The 17,047-nt window shown below is 39.4% G+C and overlaps 3 long non-coding RNA genes across 10 annotated transcripts; all 3 read left to right on the forward strand.

The window, feature by feature from the left end:
• Positions 1-614: 614 nt before the first annotated feature.
• LOC116022490 lies at positions 615-1,996 on the forward strand. 3 transcript variants are annotated; one of them, XR_004099230.1, is made up of 4 exons: positions 615-847; positions 925-991; positions 1,283-1,354; positions 1,922-1,996. It is a non-coding gene; the product is annotated as an uncharacterized LOC116022490 (long non-coding RNA). The 3 variants fall into 3 exon arrangements; XR_004099229.1 differs by having other exon boundaries at positions 615-736; XR_004099228.1 differs by having other exon boundaries at positions 615-991.
• LOC116022489 lies at positions 1,994-3,350 on the forward strand. 2 transcript variants are annotated; one of them, XR_004099227.1, is made up of 5 exons: positions 1,994-2,014; positions 2,126-2,180; positions 2,728-2,868; positions 3,088-3,203; positions 3,297-3,350. It is a non-coding gene; the product is annotated as an uncharacterized LOC116022489 (long non-coding RNA). The 2 variants fall into 2 exon arrangements; XR_004099226.1 differs by having other exon boundaries at positions 2,000-2,180.
• Positions 3,351-13,347: 9,997 nt separating this feature from the next.
• Positions 13,348-15,951, forward strand: LOC116022485. 5 transcript variants are annotated; one of them, XR_004099219.1, is made up of 7 exons: positions 13,348-13,699; positions 13,793-13,857; positions 13,929-14,035; positions 14,430-14,531; positions 15,020-15,204; positions 15,282-15,333; positions 15,451-15,951. It is a non-coding gene; the product is annotated as an uncharacterized LOC116022485 (long non-coding RNA). The 5 variants fall into 5 exon arrangements; XR_004099218.1 differs by having other exon boundaries at positions 14,430-15,204; positions 15,451-15,585; positions 15,719-15,937; XR_004099221.1 differs by having other exon boundaries at positions 13,902-14,035; positions 14,430-15,204.
• The last annotated feature ends 1,096 nt before the right edge of the window (positions 15,952-17,047 follow it).

Here is a 17,047-nt window from a genome sequence, read left to right on the forward strand (position 1 = left end):
TTTTGTGTTCTCAATAAATGAACCATGGTGATTGAAGAATTCATTCACGTACACTACTACAAAAATCACATATAACGTCAAACATATAACGTCGGTTATATGAAAACCGACGTTAAAAGTTAATTAAATATATAAAAAAAATTTTAAAATATTTTAACGTCGGTTATTAACTAATAACCGACGTAAATAAAAAAAAATAGAGACTAACCTACGACGTCGGTTATATAAATAACCGACGTTGTAAATCATTTTAGTTTTTTTTTTAAATTTTTAAATTTTATATACGACGTCGGTTTTTAGGAAAACCGACGTCGTATTATAGTTATTATTTATATTTAAAATTGATGAAGGGATACAAAGTCGGCTAGTTACAAAGCTGACGTCGTAACACTTCTTAATTAAAAAGAATATCACCCTACGACGTCGCTTCTTGATAGCCGACGTCGTAGGATTTTAATTAAAAGCCCAGTCGCACAAATTTCAGACGGACAATCGAATTTTGTCCGAAATTTCTTTGTCTTCCTCGCCGCACCGCCCTACGACGATCGAATTCATCGCTCCGTCGCACAGCCACCGCCATTCGCCGAGTCGCACAGCCACCGCCGCCCGTCGCCCAGCCACCGCCGCCCGTCGCCTTCGTCTTCTTCGTCTCCCCAAACGACGCCGCACCTGCCCACAGCCGCACATACACCGCCCTTCCGCACCACCTCACTGCCTTCGTCTTCTTCTTCATATTGTAAGTTTTTCTTAGGGTTATTGTTATTTACTGATCAAGGAGCCTACCTATTCACAAGCTGAGTGGATATATATCACCAGATATCGGGAAACTACAACAGTTGCAATTCTTGTATGAATCCCTATCTCCACTTTCTCTAAAATGCTTACAGTTGTTGCAAATCTGCTAACACAATGTTGTATTTGCAGATCACTTCATGACAACAACTTTTATGGGGAAATACCAGTTGGGAAACTGTACAATGCTGAAGTCTTTGTAAGTATCTGCTGCAGTTCAGTGAAACTCTTCTTTTTCTGATATTTTCGAAAGCTAAATGAAGAGGAATGGCTATATTACAGTTAAAACTCTCTTTGGTCACAGATTGGAGTCAATGATCCCTTTTGTATTTTCAACTGAATGATCTTTGACAATTATATACCTCTTTTGCCCATTGATATTAGTCAAAGATCACTAGATAGTGCAGATTAATTATGTATAAGGGATTCTTCTGCTTAATTTACTTCCTCATTTCAAGTACCCTGCATTATTAATCTATCTTTATGACAGGTTTTTGCAGGGTAATTATTTGAGTGGACTGTTTCCTGATCAACCGAGAAACTTTCCTGATCTTGAAAATATGTGAGATTCTTTTCCTCATGTCAGTTTCTTGGTATTTTTATGCGTATGCATGCTGGTTTCAGCATTCTTGTGTGGGAGACTGTTACGAACTTAGTCTGACCTGGACAAGGTTACCTGGAAGTCTGGTACTACACTGGCAGATGATTTTTTATTTTTTTTTTTGGATTTCTAAAATTATAATGGAGATAAGGTTCAAATTCTTCACTGTCAATGCTCTTGAGGGTATGATAGATATTTTTATTTCCCAATTAGAGTGTTACATATTTTGACACTCATCAATCATCATCACTCCCAAGTTTGGTACTAGTAATATTCTGCACTCTTTTGAGTCTTTATAATTGTGTAGGTCCTCTTGTCAATTACTTTTGTTTATGCACTTGATTTGGCTGTCAAAAGAAAGAGCATTCATATATCTCTCTTTGATGTACGTTTGTGTATATATTCATGCATTACATATTGATAATGTTAACCTATTACATGGCAATGAGACCAACCTGTTTGAATGAGCAAAAGCTGTGGCACTTAGCAGTCCCCAATTAACAGCAAATGATAATTTGCTTTGTGCAGGGATCTCTCTAGTAACTCTCTCAGTGGAAATGTTCCACAATCACTTGGGAAGATAGACAAGCTCATATCATTCAAGCTCATATAATTCTCTTGGTACTTTTTAATGAAATTACTTGATAAAGTTTTCCCATTTCTTCATTTTATTGAAGAAATGCAGAAAGCTTTTTCTTTTTAAAATAAATGTCTCACATTCCTTTTTGACAGTAGGATCTTTCATTTGCTCAATTTTCCCCAAGCAAGCAATCAATGGTTTATTCAGGTTGGTTATTCAGTAGTGCAAGATCGTATGTAATTTAATTCTTAGAGACTATGCAAACTCTTTGAATCTCGCTAATACAAAATTTGATTTCAAATTAGCAATACTTAAAAAATAGCTATATGTCCATAACTTATTAACATCATTTATTATGTTGTCCCCACTGGTCCACCTGATTGTTTGCATACTTTTATAAGATATATTTGCATAATTTTATAAGATATTTTCTCAATAAGCTGGAATGCACTTGATGTATCTTATCAAGTTGATGGAAGCTAGAGGTCAAACTGTCAGTGACCTTCCATTATGGAATAATTGCTTATAGTAAATTAGTAATAATGCTTTTGTTAATCCCTAGGCATGCACTTTGGATATAGGTTTTGCTTAATTAATTTCTTTTTTTATTTGGATGGTGTACAACTTTCTACCTTTATCAAATCTTAATCAAATGTGGTTATATAAACTACAATGATTATTTAAGTACTTCTGGTTGACCATAGGTGGTATATGTTTGACAATCTATATCTTAAAAAATAGTTTGTGTTTGCAGTCTTCCCAGGTAGCTCCTGACTCAAATGTAAGTACCAATGCAAACAAAAATGAAGAGAAGGTAGGAGAGGCAAAGTACTCGAGTCATTCTCTCAACGAGGCTGGGATGTTACAGTATACTTTATTGCTCTATGAATCTAAGGTAAATACTGTGTTGCATATTTCAGAGATCTTTTATGCATACACTCCCTTTTTCTTTGATGTTTTTATTCTGACTTGTGAATGAGGTTTTCTGCTTTACAAATAGAATATCCCTTGATTACTGTACATGTCCATAGCACATTTTGAGTCATATTAGTATGTAATTATCCTTTTGAGTCATATATGCTTTTCTTTGTTTGCTTTGTTTTATTGTTTGCAGATTGATCCAGTCTTCGAAGAATGAGGCCAGAAGATCAGAAGATATCTTTCATCAGCTTCAGGAAATCTAGGAATCTGTTAAACTTGTCTTTTTGAATTGTTTGCTAGGTTTTACTGGTATGATCAAATAAGATTTGTGCTCAATTTGGATAAACATATCATAAAAAATGCATCTCCAATTTTAACAATAATTTTGCCAATGTTGATCAGTTCATCTTGAAAACAACATGGGTAGTGAGCTTACCCAGAGTAGATCAAGTAGAGTGTAACACCCCGTACTTGGCTGTACCGAACAGCCGGAGTAGTTACCGCCACACCTAGACTAAACCCAATCACATACAGATAGGATTCATTCTAGATGCACAGGCTAAAGATAAGGAACTGTACTATATCATCATGATCATCATAACTTGATATATAGCTTCATAATATCAACAAAAGAGTAGCTAAGCTAGCTACTAACAAGTACCAAAGTTTAGTTACTGTCCACCGAGGGAGTTTGAGATAGACCCGACCCCACTAGCCATCTTAGCACAAGCATGGCTACAAAAGATATGTACACAAAAGGTCAGACCTGACTTCCCACCCTAGACACTACCTAGTCTAACGAGTGGTACACCGGGCCAGTGTAGGTGCCCCAAACGAGGTGCCACTCACCCTCGAACCAGGTGATGTGGTCCAGAAAGTTGCAAGTATTGATATACATCATCCACTCGTCATGATACTCCGGGGGACTCGGGTCCCACGGGTAAGGATAGCGAACAACAAACTCGAGGGGATCACTATCGAGTAAAACCTCTAGGGGGTAGAACCCATAGCTAGCCTAGATGACGTCTAGAGGGCACAACGGTTCAACAGGGACAGGTGACCAAACCGGTACCGCTGGTGAGACAGAAGTGGGCACAGGGTCGGGAGTACAAGTCAGCATTGGAGGATCTGGAGCGTAGCCGGGGGCGTACGGGTCATCATCAAACAAAAACTGCATGTAAACATCGTGATCTAGGACGGGGAACTCAAACTCCGACGGATCGGAGTCCGCGGGGCTGCATGAGCCCACACTAGATTCCATCTGACAAAGGACACAATGAAGTGTAGTTAGCACGACGGCTAAGTAAGGAAATCCATTGTCACTCAAAAGTAAACAAAGGTTTCAAAAGAAACATAATACTCAGAAAAACTGTAAGCTTTACCCATAAGTTGCAATCTACCTGCAAACAGGTTATCAACAAAAGAAAGTATAGAATAGTATATGAGTGACATCAGCATATAATACTTTCATTTCCAAGAATTCCATCATTTAGTTCCAAAAATAGAGAGTTCACAACACACACACTTTACTGTCCAAGACTCGTAACATTTTATTCTTCGACATAGTTACGGAGTAACTATGTTTTCATAGTTAGTAAAATTCACTTAGTTTCCCCCTGGATAAGTGTATGGTAATCTTGGAATATTTTCAAGAACCTCGGGCCGCAGCACTCATGCCTCCCGCAAGTCAAACATCTCAATAACTTCGGGGCCACGGCTCACAAGCCTCCCGCGAAGTCAAACATCTCAATAACTTTGGGGCTCCGGCTCACAAGCCTCCCGCAAAGTCAAACATCTCAATAACTTTGGGGCCACGGCTCACAAGCCTCCCGTAAAGTCAAACATCTCAATAACTTCCAGGCCACGGCTCCCGCAGGCCTCCCGTAAAGTCAAACATCTCAATAACTTTGGGGCCATGGCTCACAAGCCTCCCGCAAAGTCAAACATCTCAATAACTTCCGGGCCACGGCTCCCGCAGGCCTCCCGTAAAGTCAAACATCTCAATAACTTTGGGGCCACGGCTCACAAGCCTCCCGCAAAATCAAACATCTCAATAACTTCCGGGCCACGACTCCCGCAGACCTCCCGTAAAGTTAAACATCTCAACAACATTATCCAGAAACTAAGGTTTTCAAAACATTCATTCTTTCCTTGAGTTTAATTAGTATTTTTCACATGATGACTCAAAACAATTATTCTCATCCAAATATGTTTCCAAAATACACATATTGTCAAAGACTTTTCACCATGAAATTCCAAGTGACAAGGGTCACACTTGTTTCTTAAAACACAAATTTTCCCCGAATTAGTGAACATAAATTACAAAATAATATTTGAGCTTTCAAAAATTGACTCGGTTGCCCGTAGGCCTTCCAAACATCATAACATTCGGGAGCAAGAACATTGGGGGAAAGTTCGGTCGAAAACGGATCCGCGTCGCGCGGGCTCGCGGTTGTCCGCAGCGACGGACGCACGGCGGACGCGTACGTCCGGGCCGCGTCCGCTCGTTTGGCATTAGCGCCGAAATTCTGGGCGCCATGGACGCGCAGCGGACGCGCGTCCGTGGTTGCGTCTGGCCTTTTGGCCACGACGCCGAAATTCTGGGCGCCGATGGACGCGCGGCGGACGCGCGTCCATCCGATTCTACCAACTTCGGGCAGCAAAAACTGGGTTGTAACGCCCCGTTTTTCCACTATTTTCACAAGTATAAGCCTATATGAACGTAAACACAACATATACATGCATAAATTAGCCATGAACATGCATACAAAAATTACCAAAAATTTAAAGGTTTGCCTCTTGAGCCAACTTGTAGATCCATAACTTAACACACATTTTTCACATAAAAATTCCTAGTCACATAATTTACTAGCATTTGTTCACCTTCAAGTGATTGAACCAACTTAAAGGATTCCTTACCTCCCAAGTAGATTTTAAAACCGTAGAAAGTTGGTGATCTTCTCCTCCAAACTTTTCACCAAAGATCCTAAACAAAATCACCATGATAACAACATTTTCATGAATCCTTAGTTTAAACTTAAGTTCTAGGAAGGATTCTAGTCATATTAACCGAACAAAACCAAAGTTCTCACCTATTATGGAGCACTTGTGTTGAAGAAAAGCTATGGAGTTCTTGGATCACAATGAAGAAGAATGAGATTTTCTTCCTCTTCTTTTCCCTTCTAATTTTCGAAAATGGGAGATGAGAGAGAGAGTGATGGGAAGTTAGCTTGAAGCTTAAGGTAACAAGTATGATCATCCCATACTTCTTATGACAATCCATTAATTAATTACCATGTGGTAATAAGGGTGCCACTTGTCAACTCCCCATGGTAGATCTTGAAGAATAGAATTTATTTTGCCAGTTTGGGATTAAATCAGATAAAGGTGCGGAGGATTATAACTTAATTCGGGAAAATTCTAACACCAAAATTATTCTAAAAATAATCCCGTCACTAACCACTAAAATCGGAAATTTTTCGGTATCTCGCGAAATACATGTACGAAGGTCCGTAATAATTTCACTCTTACAGTCCATTTAAATTTCTCTTGAACTACATAGAAAGTTCAGGCTTAAGCGTATCATACTTAATAATCCATTTTCTAGGAAAATTCGAACTGTATATAAATCTTTAAAAATTTTCGGTTCGTGACCGGTACGTAGATCGCAGCTCATTAATAACTTATTCTAAAAAAACAAAATTCTTTTGAAGTACCGAGAGATCTTCTCATAAATGTCATAGCCTAAAAAAATTTTCGAACCCTAACTTGGCCGGAATAACTGAGGGGTTACAGTCTTCCCCCCTTAAAATAGTTTCGTCCCCGAAACTTACTTTTTGTCATCCGTGAAAACAAAGTGGATCACTACTCACCTTCTTTTACCCAAAACGAATTTCTAGCATGCCTAGTCTTAACACACAATTTGCTTAGGCACATAGTAGTTAGATTGATTCCACGCACCTAAGTTAAGTAATTCCGGATAACGCCCCATCATAACGCTTTCCAACTCCCATGTAGCTTCCTCGGGACTGTGGTTCGACCATTGGACTTTGATCATTTTGACTGATTTCCTCCTCGTATCTCGTGTTTTCGAGTCCAAGATTCGGATTGGTCTTTCCTTGTATGCCAACGAATCATCCATCTCCAGTTCCTCCGGCTCTAAAACATGGGATGCGTCAGGTACATACCGCTTAAGTTGAGAAACATGGAATACGTTATGTACTTTGTCAAGCTCGATCGGTAAGGCCAGTCGATAGGCTAAATTTCCTATCCTCTCCAGGATTTCGTAAGGTCCTATATAACGAGGACTCAACTTTCCTTTCTTCCCAAACCTTCTGACTCCTTTAGTGGGTGAGACTTTCAGTAACACCTTCTCCCCAACTTGATATTCGGTGAACTGTCGCTTCAAATCGGCATACTACTTTTGTCGATCCTGCGCGACTTTCATCCTCTCTCGAATTATCTTGATTGCCTCAATAGTCTCTTGTAGGTACTGAGGTCCAAGTGTAACGGCATCGCTTTTGTCGCCCCAACACAGAGGACTTCGACATTTTCGCCCATATAGTGCCTCGTAAGGAGCCATTCCTATACTCGCATGGTGGCTGTTGTTATAGGAAAATTCTATCAAGTCCAACTGTTCGTCCCATGAACCCTGGAAATCGAGCACACAACCTCTGAGCATATCTTCCAACGTTTGTATTGTTCGCTCCGTTTGGCCATCAGTGGCAGGGTGAAAAGCCATACTCAGTTTGAGTTGAGTGCCCATTGCCATTTGTAACGTTTCCCAAAAACGTGATAGAAATCGCGAGTCTCTGTCTGAAACGATATCTTGCGCTACCCCGTGGTGTTTAACCACATGCTTAACATAGGCTCTTGCCAACTTTTCCATTGACCATGTTTTGTTCATTGGGATGAATCTTGCTGTCTTGGTCAGTCGATCGACAATGACCCATACTTGATCGTTTCCAGCCTTAGTTCTAGGCAATCCTCCCACGAAATCCATAGAGATTGAGTCCCATTTCCACTGTGGAATCTCCAATGGTTGCAATAATCCCTTTGGTTTGCTTCTTTCTGCCTTGACTTTTTGACAGTTCAAACATCTAGCCACAAATTCAGCTACATCCTTTTTCATGCCCGACCACCAAAAGTTTTGTTTCACATCCTTATACAATTTATCTCCGCCAGGATGAACTGAATAAGGTGTGTAATGGCCTTCTTTCATTATTTACTCCATTATCTTCTTACACCCTTTTGGTATCACTCACCTACCCTGGAATCTCACGCTCCCATCCGGGTGTAGTTCAAATGGCCCATGTTTTCCATCAACCATCTTTTCCTTGATACACTCCACCCAATTGTCCTCTTCTTGTGCTTGTTTGATTTCATCGAATAGGGTTGGGGTGGCCGACATGTAATATAATTTCTTTTCTTGTTCCTCTTGACCGCACATTTTCACTTCTAGATTGAGTCCTTGAAACTCCTTACATAACTGCTCGGGTAATATCCAAAGAGCATGGTTTGTCTTCCGACTCAAGGCATCAGCTACCTTATTTGCCTTACCCTCGTGGTATTGAATTTCCAAATCATAGTCCTTAATCAACTCCAACCATCTCCTTTGTCTTAAATTGAGATCCCTCTGGGTGAAGATATACTTTAAACTCTTGTGGTCTGTATAAACCTTGCATGAGACTCCATAGAGATAGTGTCGCCAAATTTTGAGTGCGAATACCACTGCCGCCAGTTCCAAGTCATGTGTCGGGTAGTTAGCTTCATGAGGTTTTAATTGTCGAGAAGCATACGCTATTACCCTTCCATCTTGCATGAGGACACATCCCAGTCCTTTGTGAGACGCATCAGTGTACAACTCATAACCTTCCGTTCCGACAGGTAGAGTTAACACTGGAGCGGTGGTCAATCTCTTCTTAAGTTCTTGAAATGCCTGCTCGCATTCTCCGTTCCAACTATACTTGGTCGTCTTTTTGAGCAAGTTCGTCAGTGGTCTTGCTATCTTTGAGAAGTCCTGAACAAACCTTCGGTAATAACCCGCCAAACCTAAGAAACTGCGGATTTCCGTAACTGATTTGGGCACTTCCCATTCAATTACAGCTCGTATCTTGGTTGGATCCACCCTTATTCCTTCCTTGGTGATTACGTGACCAAGGAATGCGACTTCTCTTTTCCAAAATTCGCATTTTGAAAACTTTGCGAAAAGTTTCTTCTCCCTCAGTGTCTGTAACACTGTCCTGAGATGTTCCTCGTGTTCCTCCGGTGTTTTAGAGTAGACTAAGATATCATCTATGAAAGCGACGACGAATTTATCCAGGTATGGAAGGAAAATCCGGTTCATCAAGTCCATAAAGGTTCCTGGGGCGTTAGTCACTCCGAATGGCATGACTGTGAACTCATAGTGTCCGTATCTCGTTCGAAACGCCGTTTTAGGCATATCCTCTTTCGCTACTCGCACTTGGTGATACCCTGACCGTAGGTCAATCTTCGAGAATACACTCGCTCCGTTCAATTGATCAAATAAGTCATCGATCCTGGGCAATGGGTACTTATTCTTTACTGTGACTCGATTGAGTTCCCTATAGTCAATGCACAGTCTAAGACTCCCATCCTTCTTCTTCACGAATAACACTGGTGCGCCCCAAGGCGATATGCTTGGTCTAATAAATCCCTTTTCCAACAACTCTGCCAATTGTGTCTTCAGCTCCTCCATCTCTTTGGGTGCCATCCGATAAGGCGCTTTTGAGATAGGTGAGGTTCCTGGTACAAGATCGATGGTGAATTCCACTTCCCTTTCTGGTGGCATCTCAGTGAGATCGTCGGGGAATACGTCAGGAAATTCGCATACAATTAGAATTCGGTCCATCTCGAGTTCTTCTACTTCGGCGTCTTGCACCAAGCAGAGATACGCTTCACATCCCTGACGAACGTACTTCTTTAATTTCTGCATCGTCAACAACCTTGATTCGGGTTGCTTGTCAATTCCCCGGTAGGATATTCTCCTTCCCTTTAGTCCTTGCAGGACAATTTTTCGCTCATTACACACGATCCGAGCTTTGTACTTATCCAACCAGTCCATCCCGAGTACTACATCGATGCCTTCAAGTTCAAAACGAATCAGGTTTCCGGGGCAGTTAAACCCCGCTATTTCTATAGCAACGTCGTCATACCCGTCTTTACAGGATACTACTACTCCCGAAGCCGTTGTGACATTTAAATCTAACTTGGCAGTAGGCCTTAACTTTAGTTTATCAGCGAACGCAGAGGATATAAATGAATTGGTAGCCCCTGTATCAAATAGGACTAATCCAAGTACTGAGTTTATGGGGAATGTACCAGTTACGGCGTCGCTAGCCTGAGCCTGAGCGCTATTGACGACGTAAATCCTGCCTTGTTTCTCTCCGCTACTTTCTCCCATCACTTGTTTTCCTTTGTGGTTGGAACCAAACGTGGCATTCGCTGGCCTTCCCAAATTCACAGACTGGGAGTTGGTCTTCTTGTCTTTTGCTCCTGCGGGCCTTTGGCCGGCATTCCCATTGAATCTCCTTCCTTGATTCACATTCTGCAGAGGTTTTTGGGGACTGTCTTCCTGACTTCGGCACTGAAAAGATTTGTGCCCCAGGAGACCACACTTGTAACATTTAAACTTCATCCCTTGACAATTTTCTCCGGGATGATTCCTCCCACATCTTGGGCAAGCAGGACGGTTCCCCTGATTGACTCCTCCTCTTCCTCGCACTGGGTTGAAGCTGCCTTGGTTGGCCTTCTTGTTTTCTGCCGGAAACTTCCGAGACTTGTCATCCGCTTTCCTCTTACTTCGGCCGTAGACTTCCTGTTGGTCCAGGTATACTTGATAATGATCCGAGGCTTTATCATATGCCTCTTTCAAGGTAGAGCACATGAATGGTGCGATCAAGGCTTTATCATACAAAAAATTTCTGGTAAAATCCAATTATATTACTAACATATATGTATTAAGAGTGGCATTTTCTTCTACCATACTAGTTGGGAGTCAATATTGAAATGTTTTTAACTTAAATTGAATTAAAATTTTTTGTAAAAATGGTCCAATTGCACAAATTTTGCTTGTTTGATGGTTGAATTGCACACTTTTTAAGTTCAATGGCCCAATTGCACAAAAGCTACAAGTTCAGTGGCCTATTTGACACTTTTTCCTTTCATGTTCTATCTTTAGGACCCCATTCTTATTTAGGTTTAGGAATGTATTGCAGTGTGGTGCTTGTTGGCTCGGTTGCGGGATTTACTTTCGAGATTTTGATCAGACCATCGGTGATTACTTCCATAATCTCATCGTGTAGCGCTGATAAATGGATCTACATACGTATTTTCCAATTATCAAATTTTTCTAAAGAGAATAACAAGTTTGGAGCTAAATCTCTCTTCATTTTGAAGCTTTTGAGGTCTGTCTAGTAGTCAAATATTAACTCAAATAGAAAACCACGCTCTAATACGACTTGTTGGTCCCGATTGGGTGGTAGAGGGGTGGGTGAATAGACTTTTCTAACAATTTAAAACTTTATAACACTTCAAACTAAATAATTCCAAGTGAATAAATTCAACTTGAAATGCACAGCGGAATATACGAACAGTAAAGTGCTATAAATAAAATCCACGTAAAACTGAAGAGATATAGCGCATGCAATGCAATGGATATGTTAGAAATAGCTTAAATAATAAGTATGCAAAGTTTGAAGCGCATGCAAACGTGGTAACACACAAACTCAGATGGATAAACACTAGTACAAACTTGACAATAAATATTATACTATTAGCATATGTTATTTAGAAAAGAGATACTAAAATACTCACGGTGGCATACTTGTAATTTTTTTAACGACAATTAGTATCTGTTATATGAACATAACAGTAACTAAAAGTACAAATTAAAAAACGCGGCCATTTTCCCTACTATTTTGAACACAACAGATGCTAACAATAGTTAAACCATTTATGCGAGCACCTTTAGAACAAGCCATTTATGCAAGAGAGAGTAGCGAGACCGTCAGAGGTGAGAGCAGCAACCCTACAGATCTTAGCTCCACAGATCTAACGACGTCGACGTCGGCGTTCTCACCGGGGATGACCATCTGCGAGGCGAGAGCAGCAGCGGCGAGCTTCGACTTTGACACCTTCTAAAACACCCTTACTTTCAGGCTGAGATATGCAATGAACTTAAGGCAAAAGTTGATAAATCTCAACACTAATGATATAAATGTGGAAGCGTTTAACTAAACCCACATGGGGTGCTATGCCACATCCAGGCTAACCATCTCCTAGATGCTAAGGCAACATCCAACATAATTCTCGGAAATCCTCAAATATCAAGCTCAATCTAAACAAGTCAATACAAAAATGAGTCTAAGGCACACAGGACTGAAATGTCTACACATCCTCAACAATTTCTAAGCTAAGCATAAAGGGAGAAGTATATCTATAGCTAGCGCTCTCTCGTGCACAATCTACTCCATACTTGGAAAACAGTTAGAAATATTAGCAAAGAAATGCTAAGTAATCCACCATTCACACTCGTGAGAAATACAATAGTATAACATAGTTTTGTAAATAGATTTTACACACGCATATAGAATATATATGCAACGAAACTGTTCTTTGTTTTAAAAACCAGATGACTCAACAACAATAGGCTGAATGAATCACAAATCAAGGACACCTCAAATGAATCCAATATCAAGGAATGAATCTACAATACCACAGTTCCATAATAAGATACTCAATCGAATGCACAGGCTCAACTGAACAGCACAAGTGAAACCAACCAAACCACACCCTCTCATTACTCCCTTAGAGTGACACAAACCCAGAAACATAGAATAATATCCGAACCAAACCACCAAACCATAACATGAATGACATAACCAACATATCGCAATACCATAACACAGAGGCATATGAGCCCAATCACATTCCTGCCATAACAATAATACATACAGAGCAATTCACAGAGGCATACAAGGCCCACATCACAGAGGCATACCATGCTCAAATCACAGAGGCATACAATGCCCAACCAACTCCATCCTATACCAATAGATATACATAGAGATGTAGCTCGAACAATCGCATCTCAAAAGGGCATACATGACACATGAAACCCAAAAGATTACTCACAAGAGTTCAAGACTGCAACATATCAACTTAAGTCCAATTCCAAAGGAAATAGTCAAACTAGGGGTGGGCACATTTCGGGTCAAACCCGAAATTTCACGAGTTCGACCCGGAAAAACGCAGGACGGGTCGGATTCGACCCGAATCGGGTCTGGCCCGATTAAAACTACGCATATGTGATGTTATACGGTTTGGGTTTCGGGTTTAAAAATTTGCGTTCGGATTCGACCCGAAACCCGAAATATATGGTAGTATATATAAATAATAAGTAGGCAATTTGGGACTTAGGGTTACAGATACATCATACATCCGCCTCCTCTCTCTCTCACTTCTCTGCGCATCCATCTTCTTTCTCTCTTGAGACTTCCACTCTCTTCTATGCTCTTTCTATCTCTCAGTTAAAACTCATCTCAATATCTCATTCCTCACTCTCTACGTCTCTCACCTTCTTCTTCGCTAAGAGCCGTAGATTTGGGGATATGAGGTTGTTTCTCCGGCGCTAAGAACCGTAGATTTGGGGAGATGAGGTTGTTTCTCCGATGCTAAGAGCCGTAGATCTGGGGAGATAGGGTTAGACTCCTCCACTTCTCTGGTGACCAGCGGTCCGGTTCTCTCCTTCGAGGCAAAGGCCAAAGACTTTAACACTCAAACAGGTATTTTATTATTATTTCCTTTTTTTTTCTAGAATATTGTTTTAACCTTGTTTGAAACATTTTATCAGATTGTTTTAACATTTTTTTCTACAGATCTGGGGACTTAGGAAGATCTCCATTGAGGACTTCTCCAGTGACCATCCCTTGCCATGAAAAAGGTACTTTACTGTTATTTTAGTTTGTTTTTTCATTTTTTTCTCAGATAATTAAAATTTTATGACTTAGGAAGATCTCAAGTCTTGCCTCCGGTGAGTCCCCTTTGACCTCTGGCTCGCTACAGATCCAGGAGATCTCCATTGAGGCTTCGAGTTCCTAGACATCTCTAGGAGAAAAAAGGTAATTTATTGTTATTTTAGTGTTTTTTTTTATGTTTTTATCAGAGAATTAAAATTTTAAAACTTACAAAGTTTTCTAAAATTCTTCCTTTTGTATGAATTTAACTAAGATTTGTTTTTTTTTTCTCAAAATTTGTAGTTCGTATAAATTTTTTTCAAGAAAAAAATTATATTATAGTATTTTTAATGTTCTTCTAAGGTTTTTATTTATATATTTTTATTAGTCAGTGTTTTTCACTTTTTTATTTATGAACTTTTATTTGTTTTGTTTCATTTTGTTTTGTTTGTTTTTTCATTTTTTCCTAGTAAATTAAAATTAACTATAATTTGTTTTGGGGACTGGAAAAAATTTGAATGTTAGTAGTACTAATTTTAACCCTCTGTTTTACTTCCAGGGTTCCAATCAACAAGTTGCTACTCTTCTTGAGACTATTGAGATGTCCAATTGTCCATAGACCATAGTCCAGACTTCATTAATTCCAGATCATCTTACAAAGGTAAGGGTCCTCTATGGCTCTATCCATGCTCCAGTATAAGCTTTATGAATTTATGAACATACTGTTGATTGTTTGTCTTAATTCTTGAATTTATGACTTTTGAATTTATTGACTTTTATGAGTTTATATTATAATATGCCTCCAGAGTTTTTTAGTTTGCATGCTTTTAGATTTTTTTATTATGTAATTTTCATGCATCTCCTGGTTTTTTAGAATCGCCTAACCAACTATTTTTGTATCCTATTGTTCATTACTTGGCTCTCTATTTGTTTTTACTCTTTGTTGCAGAAATTACCTTTGACATGGTGGTCATGTTCTCTATGTTTTACTTACACACATATATAACCCAATGAGATACACTAGTTTTTAAATTCAGATTGTATTTGTATTGAGTGTTGATTTACATAAACATGTATATCTTAAAAACTGTTGTGTTATTTGCAAATGGTGTGTCTCCTTAGCATCTAAAGGTATTGCTTCCCTTGAAGCAAAAAAAAGTTTCAGGCCCCCTCGAAACACCCCTATTGATCCAAATCCAGAGGACGGATCACCTAGTTCATTGCTAGACTGTAATGCAGGAGCAAATTCATGTGAATTAGGGAGCTCACCAGAGTCACTGCCCGTGCCTCTGAATTCATCTGTTCTTCTGGAGGAAAACCATGTAAATAAATTGGTACGTATTAATTGCAACTCAGCTGTTGAATTATAGTCAAGTATGCCACTGATTGTTTGTTCCTTTTTTTTTTTTAGATGGATGATTCTACCACTGCAAAAAGTTCTTGCTTTTTGGAAACTAGTATTGGTAAGTGTTAAGTAACAAACTATCTACCCCAATTTTTTTGGACAATAGAACACTCGAAGATTTTGCGTTGAGTGGTCACAGCTATGATTGAATACTCACCTTTTGTTCTTGATATAGGAATTCACTAGAAAAAAGACTTGACAGATGGCCAAGGAATGCAATCTGCTCCATTTCAACATTCAATCTGCAAGCCTTGTGTTGTGTTGCATAAGGAGCAGGCTTCGGGTTTTTGTTTACTATATCAATAATGAAGTAACTTCCATGCATTATATTTAAACTTTAACTTGTGCTTTTAATTTGTATCAAGTATCATAGCATAATTAGCATTATTGAAATTCATATATGAAATTTCACAATTAACTATTTTTATTGTTGTTTCTTGTAGGGGTTCATACAAACGAGTAGGAGATCACTATCAATTTTGCTTAGAGGAGCAAACTAAATGCAATACATGACACTTAGCTTTTTCCCTTAATTTTATTTCGTTATGCTTTGTTTAGTTTTTTTTTTCTTTTTTGGTGATTGTATAATTGTAATTAACTAGATAAGGTATTTTTCCTTATGTTTTGTCATGTAAAATATTGTATTTTTATTGTTTTGCATATTTTATTTTGTTTAGATTGGATTTTCAATTTTAGGTTTGCTTTCAGAATTTTATTGCTAAAGATATAAAATTTCACAATTTTCAGAGCTTTTAGAACAATGTTACAATTTCGGTTTTCCAAGCCCGAACCCGGCCAAATCCGAACCCGAAACACCCGAACCCAAAAAATACCCGAAGATTTTCGGTTCGGTTTCGGGCTGTAAAAGAGGAAACCCGAAATTGTTTCGGGTGATCATTATAGGCACGGGTCGAACCCGAACCTGACCCGTGCCCACCCCTAAGTCAAACCAAGGAATACTCAGATTAAGAACATGAACAATAGGACATCATGCTAAAAACATTAGCCAAAGGATCAACCAACAATACTCAATCCATAATCCATGATAAATGACCAATACTCAATAATTAGGGTAGTATACTCAACAACACATTCAGAATATACTCTAGAATCAAAGGTGAAACAACAGAGTCAATAGACCACAAACCACACTGGAACAGAGAAGGAACCACACACTGGCGGTACAACCTAGGTGAATATGCCAGACCGCGAGAACCATCCGCTAGAAGAGGCAGAGCACTCTGGCGGAACACGTCGTAACGCCGGATCATTTTGCATGATGGCGATAGGCCACTTGGCGGAACACTCCCCTTCCGCCACTACCTATCGCAGGCTCTTTGAGGAAGGGTTCAGCGGGACACATTATACCACTGGACCTCTCCGCAAGAACAAACCCAACCCAGAATACTCAGACTTCAATAAGACATGAAGCAATGAACAATAGACTATTCCAGTACTCAGATCAAGATCAAAATACACATTCCAGATGCTAAATAACACATGGGATCCCTCAAAAGAATACCCAATCATACCAAGGTTCAAGAATAATGAATACAAATCCAAAGATCCACAAGATAGGCTCAATAATCCAACAAAACACATGCTATATCCAAGAAATAATCCACAGGATTCCACAAAACACCAAATCACATATATACAAGAGTGAAAGTAGGTTTAGTGAGACATGGAGGATTACCTCTAGGCTAGCTTCTCCAAACACCAACTCCTAGCTCAATCCATCAAACCACCACCACCACCATGATCATCTTGAC

The sequence above is a fragment of the Ipomoea triloba genome, chromosome 6 (assembly GCF_003576645.1).
Source record: "Ipomoea triloba cultivar NCNSP0323 chromosome 6, ASM357664v1".
Lineage (NCBI taxonomy): Eukaryota > Viridiplantae > Streptophyta > Magnoliopsida > Solanales > Convolvulaceae > Ipomoea > Ipomoea triloba.